This window comes from Mytilus californianus, unplaced genomic scaffold (genome assembly GCF_021869535.1).
Source record: "Mytilus californianus isolate M0D057914Y unplaced genomic scaffold, xbMytCali1.0.p SCAF_3, whole genome shotgun sequence".
NCBI lineage: Eukaryota > Metazoa > Mollusca > Bivalvia > Mytilida > Mytilidae > Mytilus > Mytilus californianus.
The window spans coordinates 104,162,724-104,187,891 of NW_026262679.1; the positions used below are offsets into that span (position 1 = coordinate 104,162,724).

At 32.3% G+C, this 25,168-nt stretch overlaps 1 protein-coding gene across 6 annotated transcripts in view; it reads right to left on the bottom strand.

The window, feature by feature from the left end:
• Positions 1–25,168, bottom strand: part of LOC127735644 (complexin-like) — a 134,949-nt gene that overhangs the window by 104,553 nt on the left and 5,228 nt on the right. For 4 of the 6 annotated variants that reach the window (XM_052245887.1, XM_052245886.1, XM_052245891.1 and 1 more), the window contains exons 2-3: positions 9,416–9,498; positions 2,885–2,989 (exon numbers count right to left, since the gene is read on the bottom strand). The gene's annotated coding sequence lies outside the window, so the exon portion shown is untranslated. Of the gene's footprint in view, positions 1–531; positions 587–2,884; positions 2,990–9,415; positions 9,499–9,628; positions 9,644–25,168 lie in introns of those variants that run through there. The other 2 variants (XM_052245881.1, XM_052245882.1) reach the window with 2 other exon arrangements.

Here is a 25,168-nt window from a genome sequence, read left to right on the forward strand (position 1 = left end):
ACCACATCTTATTTTTATATGTCTCAATCTTTTATTTAATTTTGGTCATTAGCAAACCTATCCAATAGAATATTTAGTTATACAAATTTTCACGAAAAAACATTTTTATCCATATATTTTTTTAAAGTTTAATCAGCAGAAATACTGTCTGAGACATTTTTCTCATAATTCTCCAAAACTACCAAGCACTGTGCAAAATGATGATTTGGATAAATGTAAATCTACTTTTTCAAATATGTATCTTCAAGATTCAAAATTAATACATTTAACTGAAACTCAATTATTAATTTTTTGTAACTATTTTAGAAACCTTATTTTACCATGTTTACTGTCCATTTCAAATACTTCACATATAAATACAACTTTAACCAACAATACAGGGTAACATTTTTACTGGGTAAAAAAGTTTTGTTCAACTGAACAATATTGTATTTAATAAAAATTCATAAACTATTTGTTGTAAGTTACAAGCATTACTAAAAAATTCCCATAGCATGCTTTCAATTCATAAAACAAAATAATCTCACTTACATAAAATAGCATTAAGTATCTTCCTTAGATAGATAATATGAAACATGCATTTAAATCAATGTTTTATGCTTTATTGAATATGAACCAATTATAATCAATTTAAACGTAAATTTGTACATATAAAATAGCAAATAAGTATGGTAGTATTTATTACACATACTTTCCAATATATTGTCATTTAAAATACATTGAGTTTTAAGTTTATCTGTTTTAAATGATAAGGTATATATTTCAAATATTTCTTCATAGCAGCTTAAGAATTAACACATTTTTAGTCAATAAGACCATTGTATACAATGTTCCAGTATGTAAAAATATACAAGATGAAGACATGGGACCTGATAATAACAGTGAAGTAGCTCACTTAGGTTTTAGCCCTGTGAGCTAATTAGAAGTTTCATCTCTATATATTACACATCGTAGCTTCATTAATGCTTGTCTTAAAGGAAACTTTTAGTATATGCTGAACAAAAAGAGAAACACATATATCTAAGATATTGCTACTGATGTTTACTATGGGATATAAATAATGAAAAAAGTGAGATCTATATAAATAATAACATAATTACACTAATTGTTGAAAATCCAAGGCAGGTAATGCTTCAAGTATCCTTGATAGCGTGTCTGTCATACTGATTTGGCTTATATTACTGGGCATTTATGGGCAATATAGTTATACCAAACAATACTTTATTCTTATGAAGAAAAAAAAATAAACAAAAAATATGGTTTCTCTTCAACTTTTTTATCAGTATGTTTCATTTAATAATGTTGCCAAATTGTTTACCTAGTTAATAAACAAATCAACAGGACACTTTGGGAATTTCTCTGCTATATACCAACAATAACAGGACACTTGGGGAATTCACCGCTATGTACCAACAACAGAATTAATGAAGAACTATTCACATTTCTCTAACAGTAGGATGATTGCATGATTCCCCTACAGATTTTACTGCTGGTCCATATTATGCAAATCAAACATAACTAATACACTGAATATCTCAATACCTTTCAATCAAACTATTGGTTTTCTCTTTTGAATTGCTTTACATTTTTCATACAGGCCATTTTTATAGCTTACCAGAGAACTAGAGGGTATGGGTTTTGCTCATTCTTGGATCAATTGCCTTGACCTTAACGGATTGATACTTTAGTCTGGGAGACCATGATTTATTTTTTACATGTACATGTAGTTTTATTGGCTTTGAACTAGCTTTCGAAGACTGTGAGTACTCTTAGAGTACTTTGTGTCTGTTTTAATCTTAGTTGTTTTTGTGCTTCATACCAATCTATCGAGTGAACTCTTTTCCAATTGTTTTTTACAGATTGTTCTGTTATACCACTGTACCAGGTTAGAGGGAGGGTTGGGTGCTCACAGACATGTTTATCCCTGACACATTCTATATGTGCATGTTCCAAGTCAGTAATTTGGTAGCTGTCTTTGGTTCATGTCTGCCATACCGGTATTTGTTTTTCAATAAATTTTAAGGACTACTTAAATCTAGACTGCATGAATTTTACTTGATTTATTTCACATTTTGTCATGTCTTTTATAGCCTTCTATACATATGGTATGTGTTTTGCTCATTATTGAAGACCTTTAAGGTGACCTATCTTTGTTTACATCCACATCCTTTGGACTCATGTAGATAGTTGTCTCATTGGCAATCATACCATATCTCCTTATTTTTATATTGAAAAGTAATTGTTTATTTTAGCTGATTTCTAAAATATCTCCAGGAAGGCAGTAAAGACAAATGGACAGACTGATGAACAAAGAGTTGGAATAACAGATAGGTTGATGGATAGATGCCACATTTTATATGTTCCTCAGTCATGTTACAGTGAGGGAATATAAGGGGTCCAAAAAAGTACAACAAAAAAACTGAACTCCAAGGCAAATTCAAGAAGGGAAAGTCCATTAAAACTGACAAAATCAAAAGCTATCAATCAACGGAACAAGTGAAAAACAACTGCCATATTCCTGACTTGGAACAGGCATTTTCCAAGGAAAATCCACCAGGTGGGTTAAACCTGGGTTTATAGCAAGCTAAACCTCCCACTTGTATGACAGTTGTTTATAGTTCTGTTATATTGACAAAATTGGGAGAGCAACCCAAAAAGACATAATAGGTTAATTTTGATTAACTAAGATAAGTGTAATAGAATTCAAAGACTAATGATCATATTTACATATACTTGTGTAATTTCTCTTTACTTAATTCAGTGACAAAAATGAAACAATATTGTATAGACACCCAACTCATTACTGCAGTAAAAAGAAAACTTACAATAAATAGTCTACAATAAATACTTAATAGTCCAAATTTATCTCATGGAAATTTCTTACCATAAACTCAATTTCTATGGTTACATTTAATCTTCGACTAGACAAACTGGCAGTGTTGAAACTGTGCTGATCAATGCTTCACATGACTGTATCTAAAGATCAATTCTATAAAATATAAGATGGACATTATTATATAACAAAAACAGTAGACAAACATAAAGCTTGGTTGTTTGTGCTCTGCAGTGTGTAAGATTTGTTGCATATAGTGGATTGTCAAGTATAATCTTCCTAAAATTTGCCATTTTTTTTATGTTGTTCATATTTTACACTATCAACAGATGCAACAAGAATAGTTTCATTACTTCAATTCTGATCAATATATCTAAATAACTTCAATATTTAATTGTTTACATGAACTGAAGATTAGACTAAAGGATAGTGATGGGAGCCTGAAGGACTTGTCACGTGTTGATACATAATGTTGTGATGCAATTTTAGAAGAGATGAGGATTATTCTATTTGAACATAGTTTATACCAACCCTTTAACCTCTAGTTCAGAGCCAAAACAATTTGTGTTTGTTTTTTCCATGAATTATAAGGTACCATGTATTCAGAAATTATTGGGTTTTTTTATTCATGCAAATAATGTGACTCCTTCATTATCAGAATAATAGGAACTGGCATTCTGATATCTGATACATATATCTGTATAAAGCTTTTCCTAAAATAGCAATAATCAAACACACACTTTAGTTCATCCTTCAAAAATTACAATAACAAATGCAGGCAATAATTTCTAAATTTACAGTATATGCACAGAGTTTTCTATCAAGTTAAATAAACTTTTGCATAAAAATGTATAAGCTGAACTAAATTTATTACCGTGATCATCAACAGTTTTCTATTATGTGCAAATCACACCTTCTAATAGTGGAGAATAATAATACTTAGTTTAATCCCTGAACCCAAAGCCTTAAGGGTTTTTAAATAAGAGAAAAATATAGATTATTTTTTGTTAATATATCCAATGGCTAAGTTCCACTTGTAGGTTTCAGTTTTCTTTTTTTCTGTTTTGTGTTAAAACACTTTTAACTGTTATTGTTTTGAAGGCAATATCCATTTTTATTTGAAAGTCACTTAAAGTTCATAAATATCACGAGTACATGTATCTATCAATTCTAATTGAAATTGTTTTCGGAAGTTCTAGACTTTCAGGGCACTTTTGCCATGTCTACTACAGTTGTAAAGATATTTGACAATTACTTGTAATGTGCATTATCATTTGCACTCATACCACATCTTCTTATTTATATTATGTTCCATTTGAAATCATAGCAGCCATGTTGAAATATTGACCAGAATATAACTCAAAAACTAAAATCTAAATACATGTATATATCAAGGAGTTTGGATTTATCTTGCTTAGTTCTTTTAGATTCGTAGATCTTAGAAACAAAAATGCAAATAAAATGGTCCGCATGGCGCTTTATTTGACCGCAGATGTCTAACCCTGAACAGTAGGGTAAGTATGGGCACTACATTCAAGCTTGATACAGCTCTGAATTTGAATTGTGATTGAATATTTGACACGGCATAGGTTTCTGACACAGAATGAATGTGGTCAAACAACTGAAAAAATTGAAGTTGGACTTTTACCTATTATGGTCCAATATCCAAATCTAAATACATGGTTAGATTCAGCATATCAAAGAACCGCAAGAATTCAATTTTTAATGAAATCAAACAAGGTTTAATTTTGGACCCTTTGGACCTCAATGTGGACAATCCTGATAATGGGCCCAAATCCAAAATCCAAATACACTTTTAGATTCAGCATATCAAAGAACCCCATATATTCAATTTTTGTTGAAATCAAACAAAGTTTCATTTTGAACCTTAATGTGGACCAATTTAAAAACAGGGCCAAAATCAGAAAATTAAATACAATGTTAGTTTTCAGCATATCAAAGAACCCCAATAATTCATTTTTTGATGAAATCATACAAAGATAATTTTTGACCCTTTGGTCCTCAATGTGGACATATTTAAACAACAAACAAAGACAACAAAGACAACACCGACATCGTCATATTATTATACGACTGCTAAATTTTTTCGGTCGTATAATAATTTATAAAATAGTCCCTTCATGTAGAGAGCTCCAAATAACAGTCCATTGCTATGTTATGTCTTGATGATCAATTTCTGTCTATCATTAGAATAATTCAAGTTAAAGACAAAACCCTGAATTTGGTCAAAAAATGTTATTTATAAAGGGCAACTTATCCTGTATAGAGTCAATGCATGGTTTCAATCATATTGGCATTGTTATAGATCAAGTGTATAGTATTGTTAGTCAATTTAGCTGTTTACAGTTTTTGTCTATCACTTAATGTTTTTGTCACAAATGATAAAAATTTACTTTGCTAGCAGCAACAAAAATATCCATATTTTAGAAATTTGATTCTAACTGACTATTCTTTCTGCATTTTAGCCAACAATATAAAGAACACAAGCAGCATCATTCTAATTACTTAAATACTGTAACTTTTTGCACTTACATACCTCAACTATTCAATCAAATAGCTTTTTTAATGTTTAAATTCAATTCACTACTTTTGATAATAGCATTAATAAAAAGGAAACAATTAACTTGTCAAAGGCATTCAGTGTATCAGCAAGTATTTTTTTTCTTTTTCTCAGGAAGTCAACAACAGCCTATACAAATTGGTTCAACATTGATTTTTTGGGGCAATACCTTCAGGAGACCAAATCAACGTTTATTTATATCGTTTTCAATTAAAATAATGTTCTTCTCTTGGAAGTAAATGGATATTATAAAGATAAAGAGAACCGACTGTAACTGATTGTTCAAGGACTGACAGTTATCGATAAGTATACTAGCGGAAATTGAACATAGGATTTTATTTCCTCAATTTGGATGTCCCTGAAGCCAGAAGAAAGAACACATCTTTCAGACTCAGAATTCTAACGGCAAAGATATAATTGTGGAATAAATATGGTCCCATAAAATTCTTTACTGACAACGCATTTCCGTTGCTAGGAAGTTTCATCCATTTCTAACCATCAGAGTTATGATGTAAATATATTTTTTGGGCAAAGAATTGTTAGGGAATCAATAAGAGAATGCAAAGCAGTTTCATAGATAAAACTGATATATATACATTGTATATCATATATAACTCGTCTTAAATTTAGCCCAAGAATGTTAGATCTTCAAATTTGCGTTCGCAAATATTTTTTCTTCCCTCAGCGGGATTTGAACCCTTGCGTCTGTGACATCATGGCAACACCGCCTGCATCGTGTCCAGCCCCGTAGACCACTCGACCATATAAAAATATAGCTTTCGATGGTTGATGTAACGCCTTTCCTGGTCTGCTTTATCTAGGATTGTAACACAGTACATGATGTATAGTGGCAAGTAGAAGGTGTGCCTTTCAGATCAACTATTTTTGTCTGTCATAAAGGATGATAATGTTAATTACCATGCTGCCACATCAAATTTTTAATTTTATAATACACTTTTAAACATGTGACAACTTTATGACAGACATTTTCCATCGGATAACACATGGTTATACAGGGCTAACACCATATATAATATGTCTCAAATTTATATATATATGGTGTTAGCCCTGTATAACCACTGTTATCAGATGGAGAATGTCTGTCATAAAGTTGTTAGACGTGTATATATTATATATATATACAGAGCAGTTGCCTGATACATTAGGAATAAGTTACATGTACAAAGCAATTTGGTGGCTCAAAAACCAAAGGAAGCGAATGTATTTAAAATCTCTGTTTTATAATAAAGCATATATCATAAACTTCTGTGTAAATGACGCAATTTTTCTTTCATTGTTTATAAATGAAAGAGGATGTGGAGTATAATTAAACAGCAACCCAACAATTAATATGAAGAAAAAACAGAAGAGAAATCAAGAGGCCAACTTACAACCTTCATATGTTGACAAACTGTAAATCACTATTAGTCTAGACAAGTTATGAACAAATTTAAATAAACTACCAAAGTTCTGCTAAAAACATTTAATTCTTAGAAATACAAAATACACTATAATATAACTATAGAATACAACTGACAAGGTTCCTGACAGGTGGCATGATTAAACTATATTTTTTGGTTCTCTACCCCATTTCGTCTTGATAACAATGGAATTATGAAAGTAACATTAAACAATTTACAATAAATCTAGTAGAAAACTAGATGTGTTGGAACAACACAAATGGCCCCTATTGACAAAAAAAGCTTGAAACCATTTTTAGGTGTGGAAATTTGAGAATGAAAGTCTGTTATTTTCATGAAATTTTCAAAGTCCAAAAGCCAGTAATTTCAGCAAAAATCAACAGAGCGGAACCACACCATAAGCTCAACCTGTAACTCATCATAGTAGACTCACATACTAAAAATCAGCTCAATATATGACGGTGTTTAGAAAAAAAGTCTGAATAACTGTTATTTTCACAAAATGTTCAAAGTCCAAAGCCTGTTGTTTCGGCAAAAATACGCTGAAGGGAACCAAATGTAATCTTGATCTGTAACTCATCCTAGTAGACTCTCATACTAAAAATCAGCTCAATGAGTGAAGCCATTTAGAAAAAAAGTCCATATAACTGCTATTTTCATGAAATTTTCAAAGTCAAAAGCCCTAAAAATTAATTTCAGCATAATCAGCGGAGCAGAACCAAACATAAACTCAACTCATCATAGTTGACTCACATACTAAAAATCAGCTCAACCTGTGAAGGTGTTTAGAAAAAAAAGTCTGTATACCCTATATCGGTTTTTTTTCACGTGTGTTTAATTTTCGCTTTGTTCACGGTAGCTAAAGAAAAGCTAAAATTTGACCCCACGTAAATTTCCCTGCTTATTCCAAGATTTATCAAAATTTGAAAGTTTTATACATTATACTTCTAATTATGGAGTCTTTTGTGTTGTTCAACAGATCACAAGAATGAGCATACTTAATTATAATCTCTGTTTTCATAAAAATTAAATTGGCTAAATATACATGTCACACCTTTTGAAAACACAGCAATCAGATGTTAATTAGGGACGAGCTATTATATTGATAGGTGTCCTAACCCAAACAATAAAAAATAGAATAAAAATAAATCACTTTTACACAGTTATTTGTATATCTGTATTGATCAGATTTCTATTTCTAGCATGCCCCAATGTTCATAATTTACGTTCCTTAAAGTTCTCTAAATCGTGTACTTTCGTTTGTATGATTCGTATTTATTTGTGATCTATTACCTTGTCGGTCAATCAATTTTGTGTTATTCAGATCTTAACAATGCTAAACGTTATATTTTTGCGTGTATTTTCCCATTCAGCGAAAATTATACACAGTGAAAATTTAACCTGCCCATTTTGTCATGAAATCACGAAAAAAAACAGACACAAAAAAAAACGATATACGGTTACTGCAATTTTCAAAATATTAAGTTCAAAGTCTGTAATTTCAGCAAAAATCAGCCGAGCGGAACCAAACATACACTTGATCTGTAACTCATCATGGTAGACTCATATACTAAAAATCAGCTCAATGTGTGAAGGCATTTAGAAACAAGAATGCCTCACTCGCACTATCATTTTCTATGTTCAGTGGACCGTGAAATTGGGGTCAAAACTATAATTTGGCATTAAAATTAGAAAGATCATATTATAGGGAACATGTGTACTAAGTTTCAAGTTGATTGGACTTCAACTTCATCAAAAACTACCATGACCAAAAACTTTAACCTGAAGTGGGACAGACAGATGGACGGACAGAAAAACATAATGCTCTTAGATGGGGCATAAATATGTCTGTATAACTGTTCGTTATGGAATGACGGATGAGGGTAAAATTATATGGCCCCGACAACTTTGTTGTGGGGCCATAAAAATGCTTCCATTGTATATACCTTTTTAACTTGTTCTTCATGTCAAAAAGTCCATATTTGATGAACTTGTGTTGTTAATAGATATCATGATTCATTGATTATTGGTGTTTAACACAACTTTCAGTATTATTGGCTAATACCATGATGGACAGTTTTTTTTAGTGGAAGAAGTCGATGTGCCCCGAGAGAACAACTGACCTTCAGCAGGAAAACTGACAATCATTATCAATTAAGATTGGAGTCGATTATACCTGCCACTTGCTGGGTAAACCTAAGTGTTGGCAAGCTAGTGATACAGTAGATGAAATACTTAGACCACTTGGCCACCGAGGCCCCTAACAGATATCATGATAATTTCTTTTGTTGCTGTCTCACTGACATATACACTTAATAGTTAATATAACAAGAGTTAATATTCTATTCATTTGTTTTTAAACATCATCTTGTATGGAGGATAGTTATTATTTTTTTCATTTTCAATGTTACGGTAATACATTTGTATATCTTAAAAATTACTGGATAATTAATACTATATTATATATGTATATGATCGGAAACGGGCCCTATAATTGGATTTAATAAAGTATACACAATATCTTCTTATATTCATTAAATATAGAACAATTACAACAATCTATAATATATAAAGCCAAACCTGTTGAGATCACATGTTAACTTTAGCTAATGACTGACAATGTGGTAGGATCAGACAGAATCTAAGACTGATAAAACTTCAATCTACAAAAGAAAGCAATAAATGTTAAACTTGTCAAACAATAACTGCATACATTAAATAATTATGTGGGATAAATAATCATAAATATCATGATACCTATAAATATAAAGAAAAATAAATAGACCTATCTACCTTATACATTCCTTTTAATAGTTTGAACAGCACACTTTTTAACAGAAAGTGGGAGGATTAAATATAAGTATAATAAACCATGTTTTAATTCATACTATCTTTTCACCTTGAAAGTTACAGTTACAATGGAATCTTGTTCCCCACTGTTCATTGTAAACCTTGAAATGAAGTAAAAATTAGAATTTGATGTTTACAGCCTTACCATGCATACATTTACATAAAACTTTCTTTATCACTTTTTCTTTACACATGAGAGCAAGAAAAATAGCTATATTTTACATCACTATATCTAACATTCATTGTAGTCGACTGGAAAATTTCCATTTTTTTTTAATTCAAACATAAAAAAGAATAATTTGATGGATCCCATTGAAATTTAAAGTGAAGGTTAATGGCTATATTTTTGTGATTGCCCACCCACATAAAGCAATTTACAATAGATGATTTAAATTACAATTTATGATTTTCAATTAAATAGAGATCTAAATTAATCTTGAATTTTTCTGCATTTTGAAGGATATTTTAAACTCCAAAATAAAGGACCTGATACTGTACCCTTTAGTTTTCCTTTCTATCTATCATGTGTCTATCCAATACTTGTGTTAAAATTTCTTACATTTATTAAAAAAAACTTTCAAACAACCCTACCATGGTACAATATACTTATCTTGCAATTTTACATAAATGAAGCATATTTGAATGTATCATAGCATGCATCTCAGCTCTTTAAGTGTGTTAAAATTCACCGAAGAGAAAAATATTTGTTGGTAATTTAGCTATAAATATGTTAACAGTATTAAAAATATGTTATGCCTTAGGATAAATCCTTATTAATAACTCCCATTATATGCTTGTCTCTATTTTAGATCTAAGTATTCTACAACAAAAAAGGTAAAATTATCCATTACATGGATATCACTAATAGATTTTAAAGAAAATTGATATTATATATTGCACATTTATTGCCATTTTTCAAAATGATGAGTAATCTCATTATTCATATCATAAGCTTGCGCAAAATGAATAATACATAAAAAGGATATTTATATAAAGATATTATCAAAACAACATTGAAAATTACAACATACCACAACAGCCACCAACATCATCTCCTCCAAAAAAAGACCAACAGAAAACAAACAACACATGGTTCAGATAGCCTTACTAGGTACACTACACACACAATATGTGAGAGGTTTAACCAGTTTTACATGCCCCACCTCTTTCCCATTTGCCTATTTAGACCATATGTCTTAAAAGCACTAAACAGAAAACAATTTATTTGTTAAATCAGTAGAGTTTGTCAAGTTTGGAACTTTATCCACTAATTATATGATTTAAATGAGACAAAGAGTTGTATATTACTTATATTCATTATGGTTCAGGACAGACAACCACATCGACTAACTCACAAAAAGACAGATGCACAGACTGGAAAATAACATTTATCCCTACTATCCCAGGCGAAGCATTGTAAAAGAACTATATCAGGTCTTCCACTATCATTTACTAAGAAATTTCATTACCATTTCAAAAGTGTATTTATTTCAAATTCTTTGGTTAATTTCATAGAAAATGAAAGTATCTTTTAACTATCAGTAGTAAATACATCCAATACATTTGAAATGGAGAATATTGATAGTCACAGCTAAACTTAAAACTTCATTTTCTTTATTGAACAAGCTGTAATTTTACCATTAAATTAACTAAACATCTTTTATTTCAAACATAACATGCTAAACATTCAGATTGGACACTTCTACAATAATTCACTTATGGAGTAGGCAGTTGTTTATACTAGGAATACATACAAACTTAATAACTTAAGAATCAAACCTGTCAAACTTACACTTGTTTTCTAATCGTACATTAACAATTATACAACAGCTAGGTTTACTCCTACCCCTTGACATGTATTCAAATATTTGCCATGTGGTTTGCCAAATCCTTTAAGACAAGCAAGGAGGCCAATATATTAAACAAAAAAAGAACTTGGAGCACTAAATAACAATTCTTTTGGGTATATGCATCATTAAAATGTGCCATATGAATAAGAGATATGGGTACACATCAATGCAACAGCAAACCAACAACATAAAGAAACAAAAGACATCTAGCCTCAACATAACTGCCTTTAACAAAAGATAAGTTTCTGTACCATATATCAAGCTTCAAATGACCTCAATATAAATAAGAAGATGTGGTATGAGTGCCAATGAGACAACTCTCCATCCAAGTCACAATGTATAAAAAGTCAACAATTATAGGTCAAAGTACGGCCTTCAACACGGAGCCTAGGCTCACAATGAACAGCAAGCTATAAAGGGCCCCAAAATTACTAGTGTAAGAAACAAGTCTAGAATTAATAAAAAGTTGTAAAGAAATATAACAGAGACTATCAAAGATCTGTAACAAGAAAGAATCTTTTAAATAACACAAACCAATGGTACATGAAAAATGGCAGGGTTACATTTGTACATTAGTTTATACCTTTATTTCAGTAAAGGGTATGGTATGTGAATGAGAAAAAAGTTGAACAGTACATAACACAAATGTGTCCATATAAAACACCATGCCCTGCTTGCACATTCATATTTCTATGTTCAGTAAACCTGACAAATCTGGTTCAAACCTTAATATGGTACATATTTTTAAAAATTCACATCATAATAATCATGTGAACTAAGTTTCAAAAGTTGATGTGACCACCAAATTTTACCCTAATACGGATGAGGTGAAGGGATAGACCAAAAAAAATGGATGTACAGACAGGAAAATAAAATGGCCACCTACTATCATAGGCAGGTAATAAAAAAAATATGATGACTTTCACTATTGCTTGATTGATGATTCTTTTATATCCAGTGGCATATCACATGAAAATTCAGAACAGTTACATGTTTATATTGTGATTTGATTGAATATATTGAACAAGAGGGCCATGGTGTCCTAGTCTGATTTTTTATTTGCTAGCTTGTTATGTAACAGACCACAGGAAGATTTAACTCACTTCTGACAAAAATTACAAATATATTTTCATATAAAAGAAGATATATTTTGAAGAGAGAATATAATTTTTTAACCAGGATAAAAACAAACCTGACTTTCTGTTATTTTTCATTATGGTTGTTGTGCTCTATATTATTAAGGAGTCAATCAGTAAATTTTTTGTGTAGTTTCACTATTTCATTCAATCAACTGTCATTCAATAGCTGTTTAATCCATGGAAAGGAAATATTCTTAAACAAAATTACAATGTTTTGTTAAAGTACAAAGATTCAAAGTTTAATTTTGCAAATTAGTGAGATTTTGAAAAATATTTGACTTTATTTAGGCAAATATGACCCTTTGCAATACCTTCACCAAAATTTTCACTTTTACCTCATTAGATTATACAAAACAAGAATGTGTCCATAGTGCACGGATGCCCCACTCGCACTATCATTTTCTATGTTCAGTGGACTGAAATTGGGGTCAAAACTCTAATTTGGCAGTAAAATTAGAAAGATCATATCATAAGGAACATGTGTACTAAGTTTCAAGTTGATTGGACTTCAACTTCATCAAAAACTGCCTTGACCAAAAACTTTAACCTGAAGTGGGACCGAAGGACAAACGAACGAACAGACGAACGAACGGACGCACAGCCCGAAAAACATAATGCCCCTCTTTTATCGTAGGTGGGGCATAAAAATCCACAATAACAGGTACTCATGTTAACAAGAGTGGACACACAGAAATGTCTTGCCTGTGGTGTATTTCTTATTGAAGTTATGTTGAAAGTAAATGCTATCAGACATACATTATAAATTTTAAGCTGTAAATAAAGAGACAATGTCGCTGCTGCTGATGCCTGAATGAACACTAAAGCTGCTGACAGGCCTGCTGAAGACAAATATCATAGTGTCTTCATACTACTAATTGTATAGTTTATTATTCGTTAAATGAAGATATGCTGGATAACTGTGGTTAAGAGTGAAATAACTTAGTGATATACTATTGATATTGATTATTGTGATTAAAGATGGCAGTGAAGAATGAAAAAAACTAACATTGACCTATGAACCATGAAAATCAGGTCAAGGTCATATGAACCCTACCAGACAGACAAATATGCCTTACAATCATTCCATACACCAAATATAGTTGACCTATTGCTTATATTTTCCAAGAAACAAAGTTCAGCATTAAAACTTAACATTGACCAATGAGCCATGTAAAAAGGGTTAAGGTCATATGATACCTGGCGGACAGACATAAACACCTTATAAACATTCCATACACCAAATATAGTTGACCTATTGCTTATAGTTGAACAAAAATAGACCAAAACACCAAATTTTAACACTGAGCAATGAACCTTGAAAATCAGGTCAAGGTCAAATAAAACATGCGAGACAGACATGTACATCCTAAAATATTTCCATACACCAAATATAGTTCACCTATTGCATATAGTATAAGAAAAAAGGACCAAAACTAAAACACTTAACTTTGACCACTGAACCATGAAAATGAGGTCAAGGTCAGATGACACTTGCCAGTTGGACATGTACACCTTACAATCATTCCATAATCCAAATATAGTTGACCTATTGCTGAAAGTATTAGAAAAATAGACCAAAACAAAAACTTAACATTGAGCAATGAATGGTAAAATTGAGGTCAAGGTCAAATAAAACATGCCAGACTGACATGTACATCGCAAAATATTTTCATACACCAAATATAGTTGATTTATTTTATACAGTATAAGAAAAACAGACCAAAACACAAAAACTTAACTTTAACCAATGAACCATGAAAATGAGGTCAAGGTCAGATCACACCTGCCAGTTGGACATGTACACCTTACACTCATTCCATACACCAAACATAGTAGACCTATTGCATACAGTACAAGAAAAACAGACCAAAACACAAAAACTTAACTTTAACCAATGAACCTTGACAAGAGGCTGTCAGAGTGACAGCAAACCAGATTTTCCTGCAGAGGTCGAACCCTGAACAGTTCAGAAGTATGGACACTACATTTAAGCTTAAAACAGCTCTGAATTTGGATTGGGATTGAATATTTGACACAGCATAGGTTTGTGACACAAAATGAATGTGGTTTAAGAACTGAAATACTTGAAATTGGACATTTAAATACCTATTATGGTCCAATATCAAAAATTTAAGTACATATTAGAATCAGCATATCAAAGAACCCCAAGAATTCAATTTTTGATGAAATCAGACAAAAGTTTAATTTAAGACCCTTTGAACCTCAATGTGGAACAATTTGATAAAGGAGCCCACAATCCAAAATCTCTCAATATATGATTAGATTAAGCATTTCAAAGAACCCCATCAATTATTTTTTTGTTGAATCAAACAAAGTTTAATTTTCGACCCTGATTTGGACCAACTTGAAAACTGTGCCCAAAAATCTAATATTTAAATACAGGTTTAGATTCAGCATTTGAAAGAACCCTATATATATTTAATTTATGTTGAAATGAAACACAGGTTATTTTTATCCATAATATTTTCTGTGCATAGGGAAATAACTCAAACTGGATATGATGCAATTTTTCAAATTATAATCAATAATATAATAACAACAACCAGTGATGACTAAGTTCTCTAAAATGAGATATGATTCAACACTCAAACATTGTTAGAATCAGCATATCAAAAACCAAAGAATTCAATTTTTGATGAAATTAAACAAAAGTGTAATTTAGGACCCTTTGGACCTCAATGTGGTATTATCTTATTAATAATGAAAAGAAATACAGGTTTAGATTAAGCATTTCAAAGAACCCTATATATATTCAATTTATGTTTAAATCAAACACAGTTTAATTTTGGACCGCAATTTGGACCAACTTGAAAAGTGGGCCCAAAATCAGAAATCTAAATATATGTGTATAAATAGACAATATAAGCTTAGTTTTTAAAGGAGTTTACGTCATCAAAAAATAAATATATATCATTCAGAAAATTAGTTTTTACAGAATAACAAACAAACTTGCCACAAAATTCTACAAACAATTTACCAAAGAAAAGAAGAAAAAAATCCAAAATTAATACAATGTCATTTCAAAATCTATAAACTTATCAGTAACAAGAAATAATTGTAACAGAATGCTGTTACGAAGTCTCCCAAACAAAGCTCCAATAATTCGTCATTCCCATTGTCGCTTGAAATTGGGCAATGTCCAGTACAAATTGGTTTATGATATGCATAAGTGACGCCTATGGATATACCCTGTATGTCATTCAAATCTTCTTGAAATTACGAACAGGAATTTATATGGTTCTTTATTTCATATGATTTGATTTTTTGTCCCGTACAAGAATATATATGGTTTAGGGGTGGGGATCTCGACCGTTTACAGTTCTTAAACAGGAGGGGGGTGGGGGTGACCCCAGGGGACTCGCCTTATATTTCATTTGATTTGTTTTATGGTCCCATTCAAGAATATATATGGTTTAGGTGTGAGGATCTAGACCATTTACAAGTTTTCAAAAAGAAGGGGGGTGGGGGTGACCCCCATGGACTTCCCCTATATTTCTTTTGATTTGTTTTATTGTCCCATACAAGAATATATATGGTTAAGGGGTGGGGATCTCGACCGTTTACAAGTTCTCAAACAGGAGGGGGTGGGGGTGACCCCAGGGGACTCGCCTTTTATTTCATTTCATTTGTTTTATTGTCCCATACAAGAATATATATAGTTTCAGGGTGTGGATCTTGACCGTTTACAAGTTTTCAAAAAGAAAGGGGGTGGGGTGACCCCCATGGACTTCCCCTATATTTCATTTGATTTGTGTTATTGTCCCATACAAGAATATATATGGTTTAGGGGTGGGGATCTTGACCGTTTACAAGTTCTTAAACAGGAGGGGGTGGGGGTGACCCCCATGGACTTCCCCTATATATCATTTGATTTGTTTTATTGTCCTATACAAGAATATATATGGTTTTGGGGTGGGGATCTTGACCATTTACAAGTTTTCAAAAAAAAGGGGGGTGGGGGTGACCCCAGGGGACTCCCCCTCAATTTGATTTGATTTGTTTTATTGTCCCATTCAAGAATATATATGGTTTAGGGGTGGTGATCTCGACTGTTTACAAGTTATCAAAAAGAAGAGGGAGTGGGGTGACCCCAGGGGACTAGCCTTGTATTTCATTTGATTTGTTTTATTGTCCCATTCAAGAATCTATATGGCTTAGGGCTGGGGATCTCGACTGTTTACAAGTTATCAAAAAGAAGAGGGGGTGGGGTGACCCCACGGGACTTGCCTTGTATTTCATTTGATTTGTTTTATTGTCCCACACAAGAATATATATGGTTTCGGGGTTAGTAATTAACTTCAAAATGTCTAATAATATAGCTTATAATCATTACCACTTAGAAATAGATAATTTTCAAAATAAATCTGTCACTCCAATATTTTGTTGTGAGATAAGACATTATGTTTAGTCATAAAAAAGATAACAAGAGTAAAATATTTAAAAATTCCACTTTTGGATATTAAAAATGGCGATAACTCACAAAGGAGATATCCTTATATCTTGAAAATTGAATCAGACCTTTATTAAGTCCCAGGAAACAACATATTTAAATTTGAAAAAAAAATTGTTAAAAGTGTTTCATGTTATTCTGCTGACAAGCTGTTTGGCAGCAGCCGTAGATCCGCCCAGCCGCTCGCCGTATGTCACCATTTTTATAACCGATATTTCCTTCGAAAATCCGGTTAAAAATGAGGTCAGGGTCAGTTGACACCTGCCAGTTGGACATGTATACCTTACAATCATTCCATACACCAAATATAGTAGACCTATTGCTTATAGTATCTGAGATATGGACTTGACCACCAAAACTTAACCTTGTTCACTGATCCATGAAATGAGGTCGAGGTCAAGTGAAAACTGTCTGACGGGCATGAGGACCTTGCAAGGTACGCACATACCAAATATAGTTATCCTATTACTCATTATAATAGAGAAATTAAGAATACTAAAAATCTTAACTCTTTTTTCAAGTAGTCACTGAACCATGAAAATGAGGTCAAGGTCGATGGACATATGACAGACAGAAACTTCATTACATATGTCATCTATACATATACAAAGTATGAAGGATCCAAGTATTCTACCTTCTGAAATATTAAGCTTTTAAGAAGTAAGCTAACGATTTAGAAAATTGCCTTTAGTTAGCATAGTGCATCACATCAAAATCTCAAAAATATTCTTTTTCAGCTACATCACATACTCTTATATGAAACAAAGTTTCTACAATGTATGGCATTCAAAACCTCAAGGGACATTACAGATATACCAGTACATGTACACTTTATCAATGTACATGGATGGATATATCAAACGTGTTGAAAGATAGCAACTATTACGCAATCAACCATCCCTACTATCACTACAACATGATGATAACAGAGAATCAACCATCCCTACTATCACTACAACATGATGATAACAGAGAATCAACCATCCCTACTATCATTACAACATGATGATAACAGGCCATCAACCATCCCTACTATCACTACAACATGATGATAATAGGGAATCAACCATCCTTACTACCACTACAACATGATGATAACAGGGAATCAACCATCCTTACTACCACTACAACATGATGATAACAGAGAATCAACCATTCCTACTATCACTACAACATGATGATAACAGGGAATCAACCATCCTTACTACCACTACAACATGATGATAACAGAGAATCAACCATCCCTACTATAACTACAACATGATGATAACAGGGAATCAACCATCCTTACTACCACTACAACATGATGATAACAGGGAATCAACCATTCCTACTATCATTACAACATGATTATAACAGGGAATCAACCATCCTTACTGTCATTACAACATGATGATAACAGGGAATCGACCATCCCTACTATCACTACAACATGATGATAACAGAGAATCAAAACAGAGAATCAAACATTCCTACTATCACTACAACATGATGATAACAGGGAATCAACCATTTCTAGTATCATTACAACATAATGATAACAGAGAATCAACCATTCCTACTATCACTACGACATGATGATAACAGGGAATCTACCATCCTTACTATCATTACAACAAGATGATAACAAAGAACCAACCATCCCTACTATCATTACAACATGATGATTACAGAGAATCAACCATCCCTACTATCACTACAACATGATGATAACAGAGAATCAACCATCTCTACTATCATAACAACATGATTATAACAGGAAATCAACCATCCTTACTGTCATTACAACATGATGATAACAGGGAATCGACCATCCTTACTATCATTACAACATGATGATAACAGGGAATCAACCATCCTTACTATCATTACAACATGATTATAACAGGGAATCAACCATCCTTACTGTCATTAGAACATGATGATAACAGGGAATCGACCATCCTTACTATCATTACAACATGGTGATAACAGGAAATCAACCATCCCTACTATCACTACAACATGATGATAACAGAGAATCAAAACAGAGAATCAACCATCCCTACTATCACTACAACATGATGATAACAGAGAATCAACCATCCCTTCTATCACTACAACATGATGATTACAGGAAACCAACCATTCCTACTATCACTACAACATGATGATAACAGAAAACCAACCTTCCCTTCTATCACTACAACATGATTACAGGGAATCAACCATCCCTACTATCACTACAACATGACGATAACAGGGAATCTACCATCCTTACTATCATTACAACAAGATGATAACAAAGAACCAACCATCCCTACTATCATTACAACATGATGATTACAGAGAATCAACCATCCCTACTATCACTACAACATGATGATAACAGAGAATCAACCATCCCTACTATCATTACATGATGATAACAGGGCATCAACCATCCCTACTACCACTACAACATGATGATAACAGGGAATCAACCATCCTTACTACCACTACAACATGATGATAACAGGGAATCAACCATCCTTACTACCACTACAACATGATGATAACAGAGAATCAACCATTCCTACTATCACTACAACATGATGATAACAGGGAATCAACCATCCTTACTACCACTACAACATGATGATAACAGAGAATCAACCATCCCTACTATCACTACAACATGATGATAACAGGGAATCAACCATCCTTACTACCACTACAACATGATGATAACAGGGAAACAACCATTCCTACTATCATTACAACATGATTATAACAGGGAATCAACCATCCTTACTGTCATTACAACATGATGATAACAGGGAATCGACCATCCCTACTATCACTACAACATGATGATAACAGAGAATCAAAACAGAGAATCAACCATTCCTACTATCACTACAACATGATGATAACAGGGAATCAACCATATCTACCATCATTACAACATGATGATAACAGGGAATCAACCATCCTTACTGTCATTACAACATGATGATAACAGAGAATCAACCATCCCTACTATCATTACAACATGATTATAACAGGGAATCAACCATCCTTACTGTCATTACAACATGATGATAACAGGGAATCGACCATCCTTACTATCATTACAACATGGTGATAACAGGAAATCAACCATCCTTACTACCACTACAACATGATGATAACAGAGAATCAAAACAGAGAATCAACCATCCCTACTATCACTACAACATGATGATTACAGGAAACCAACCATTCCTACTATCACTACAACATGATGATAAAAGAAAACCAACCTTCCCTACTATCACTACAACATGATTACAGGGAATCAACCATCCCTACTATCACTACAACATGATGATAACAGGGAATCTACCATCCTTACTATCATTACAACAAGATGATAACAAAGAACCAACCATCCCTATTATCATTACAACATGATGATTACAGGGATCATTTGTAAAGTCAAAATGCAATTATAAGCCATCCCTAAAATTGGCTTAAAATATGTCTATTCAAATGGATGATAGTCACCAGTTTAAAGAGTACAGAGGTTCTTCTTCTGTATTAAAAAAATGAAGGCACTAATTTTTTCAAAGCTCTTATTGTTAAGGAATCAGGCAAAAAAAAAGTCAAGAAAATACATTTAACTGCATGCATTCTACATGAAATCATCTATCATTGAAATGTTAAATACAACCAAAATGCTAAAATATATTTATTTTTCATAATGGAAGTAACATGAAGATGGAATATTTCTCTCTTTGCCTAAAATAATCGACATGACAGCCCAATCTATATAACAGAATAAAATCTTGAATACTGATGTGGAAAATGTCATCAAGTTTCAAGTCCAACTGGCAGATAAGAACAAAACCCATACAAAAATATGTCTTTCAGATTCAAATTCAATTGATTATATGCCATTGGCACTAAACAATCTGCCTATCACAAGATTAAAAGACATTTTAGACATCCATACTAAGTGTCTGATGGGTTTCTTTTATCCTAATGAGGCATGTTTATTGCATCAGTTTTAAACAATCTTAGCTTTTCTAGGAGAATCAATATTGAGATAAGATTGATTGATTATTTAAAGTAACAAGATCATCCTAACTGTAACTAAGTTCTATACAATTAGTTCTAATTGAACAATTCCAATCTATGAAAGTAATGGTAAGCTTGTAAGTTCCAAGGGAAACAACTCTAAATAATACTGGGTTGTTTGGAAACAGATTTTTCAAATACAAATGTTACATATATATATATATACAGTATTTTGTCTTAGATTTGTGCTAATTCTAATATCAAAAGCTAAAATAATAAAGAATTAATAAGAATCAATGATGACAATAATGTGTGAAAATCTTATGGTGTTAATATATACCTGCATTAGCAATTTCAATGATCATTTTGATTAGATTGATTGATTGATTGATGGTGTTTAATGCCGCTTTCAACATTATAGGGCTATTTTGTGGCAGTCAGTTTTTTTTTAGTGGAGGAAGCCAGAGTGCCAGGAGAGAACCACCGACCATTAGTAGGAAAACTGACAATCCTAGTCAATTAAGATTGGAGCAAGCTCACCTGCCATGTGCGGGATTTAAACCCACAACCTCAATGTTGACAGGCTAATGATACAATAGTTGACTACTTAGACCACTCGGCCACTGAGGTCCCACATTTCGATTAAGAGATATCAATATATAAATATATAAAAGGTTATTATTTCTATATGGTAAAACTTCTCCATTTAGCTAATTTGTAAACAGTGTGAAGAAAATATATACATTATACCTTAATGATATTTATCCATTCAAATGGCCAAGCTTTAAAGAGATAAAAAATCAAGTTCCCCTTATATCTGTCTTTAAGGGAAAAATAAGAAGATGTGGTATAACTGCCAATGAGACAACTCTTCACCAAAGACCAAATGACATAGAAGTTAACAGTTACAGGTCAATGTATGGTCTTCAACAATGAGCAAAACCCATCTGCATAGTCAGCTGTAAGAGGACCAGAAATGACAAATGTAAAAACAATTCATACGAGAAAACTAATGGCCTGATTTATGTACAAACTAATTCACGAAAAACAAATATGATGTACAGCAACAAACGACAACCACTGAATTACAGGATCCTGACTTGGGACAGGCACATACAGAATTTTTTGCATTTTTAATTGAAATTTATACAAAATATAAAAAAAAAAAAGTTAATATATGTATTACAAAGTTTGACGCCTTCCAAAAATGGCTAAACACACCTTACATCTATAATACTAAAATACAAAATGAGGTCCAATTTGATAGCCAGCATGGGGTAAAAAAACGATGAATCAAAGAATTCAATAGATATAAGAAGATGTGGTATGAGTGCCAATGAGACAACTCTCCATCCAAGTCAAAATTTATAAAAGTAAACCATTATAGGTCACAGTACGGTCTTCAACACGGAGCCTTGGCTCACACTGAACAGTAAGCTATAAAGGGCCCCAACAAATTACTAGTGTAAAGCCATTCAAATGGGAAAACCAACGGTCTCATCTATATAAAAAACAAGAAACGAGAAACACTTATGAACCACATCAACAAACGACAACTACTGAACATCAGATTCCTGACTTAGGACAGGTGCAAACAAATGCAGCGGGTTTAAACGTTTTAATGGTACCAAACCTTCACCCTTTTTCCGAAACAATAGTGTAACATCACAACATAGAAAGACATACTATAAAATATCAACTGAAATAGCTTAACTCAATCAAAGGACATATTAACACCATTGAACATACACTGAACAAATAAATTTGACCTATGACACAATGTAAATACAAAATAAATAAACTAAGGGAAGAATAATAAAAGTGACATATTATATCGGTAAGAAATGTTAAACAATTAAAGAAATACAATATGCTCGAACAAAAATATCAGCCATTTGCAATTACTTTAAACACAGGTAAATGAAAATAACTTTATATATAACTAATTTGGACAATGGTGTTGTTTAAAAATTACACCATTCCAGGCCCTTTTGTCTTCCACATAATTATTATCTCCAATAATTAACACGTTCCAGGTCGAATCCGATATTGATACCAATAGTTTATGTCACCTGTTACCTGTTACCTAATCTGTTAGTTCTGCATTTCTCAGGCTCACCACCAAACAATGTATTTGGGATTTGCCAAATACGCGGGTCATAATCACACCCAAACTACGTCATTATACTGGATTGACATTACTAAATTCAATCATTGTCACATTGTTTCTGGTTGTAGTATTTTAATCAGCATGACTTTATAAGATGACAGTACGAATACTAAAAATACAGACTTAAAATAAGGCGTAGGTACAGTTTCCAATTTGTAAGCCGACATGACGTAAAAACAGCGAATCAAAGAATTCAACTTTATATATATAACTAATATAGGACAATGTTGTTGATTAAAAATTACACCATTCCAGGCCCTTTTGTTTTCCAAATAATTAATATTACCAATCATTAATAAGTTCCAGGTCAACGGGTTCAAACAGAAAAATTTGAAAGCAGAGAAAACCGTGCATCTTATAATCAGCATTACTTTATCAGATGACAATACCAATACTAAGAATCCAGGCTATAAAGAAGGCTTATACATAATTAGATACTTTAATTAAGTCACGTACCTGTGATGTTACGGGTGTGTTCTAGTAATAATTAAATCAACTACATGTATCAAAGTGAGATTTGACTTCAGTGTGAAAAGGATGGAAAAGTTGGTCCCTTACTGAAAGTATCTGAATCAACTTGGACTTAATACAATTAAACGAAGTCAGTGAAACAGAAAAAGAAGATCAGAGCGACCTATTTTTTATTGGATGCTGCAATACTCTCACTAAATAGCAAACTAACAAGTTTCATGATCATTTACATTGTGAGATTATGAATGAATTTTGAATATATGATAAGTTCAGAAATGATAAAATTGCTAAGAGTAAGGATGTAGTGGTTTAGATGGTAAAGGCATTTATTGACAGTTTAACACCACTCGATATATCAAATCTTTCCCTGGAAATAGAAAACCCGAAGATCAAAAAGCTTGACCTAAGAACTAGAGACCAGGAAACCTGTGACTTCAAGAAAGGTTTGAATGGCAAAACAGAAATAAAACCGTAACACTAATGATTCTAATGGCAGTTAGGAAAAGACAGGTTTGGCAAAATCAATTTCCGGTACATGTATATTCTTTAAGACCACTTCAGGCATGCAAGGAGATACATTAAATGTTATCCCCAATAAACAACAAGTCTCTACTGAGAAAGGGAGGGTAGATAATCAAGCAACACCACAGATTTAAAACAAAAACGGGAAAAAAGATGCAAACAAAACTCAAAGCAGAGACAGCTAAAAGGAAAAAGTCATTTGAACTTTGGTTGATAGTTGTCTCATTGGCAATCATTCCACATCTCTTTATTTATATAACTGTGGATTTTTAAAACATTTATTGAAAACCTAATGTGCCCAAAGAAGCAGTATATTACAGTGCACATTTAATATCATAGTCTACAAGTTCTGGTGGGAGATTGGACATTTGGGGCACTTATTTAGAGACTCAAGACACCACAACATTATTTCACGAAAAATATAAAGATTATTTCACAATTATAATAATTTAAGGATCACAATGTAAAGAAGAGAGTAAATAAGAAAAAGCCAGAACAGGTTACATAAGATAATTAAAAAAAACTAGTTATGTATAGATGAATCAGGAAATTTAATGTCAACAATTGGAGTTGGTATGACAACAGTCGTAGTCGTATACAAAGACAAGGATGTAACACTTGAATGAGTTGATCAGATTTTAAAACAAGAGTCTCATTTAAAGAGCCTGAATTGCTCCCCTGGTAAAGTTATGCAATTTCAATTTTTTTACCATTATTGCGATCAGTCATGTTATGTAATTTTCAAAGATCTTGTATTGCTGATAATTTTCACAGTGCACAGTTTGCACCTGATGACCTAGTCAGACCTACATATCTATCTATTATACATTTTATAGTTTT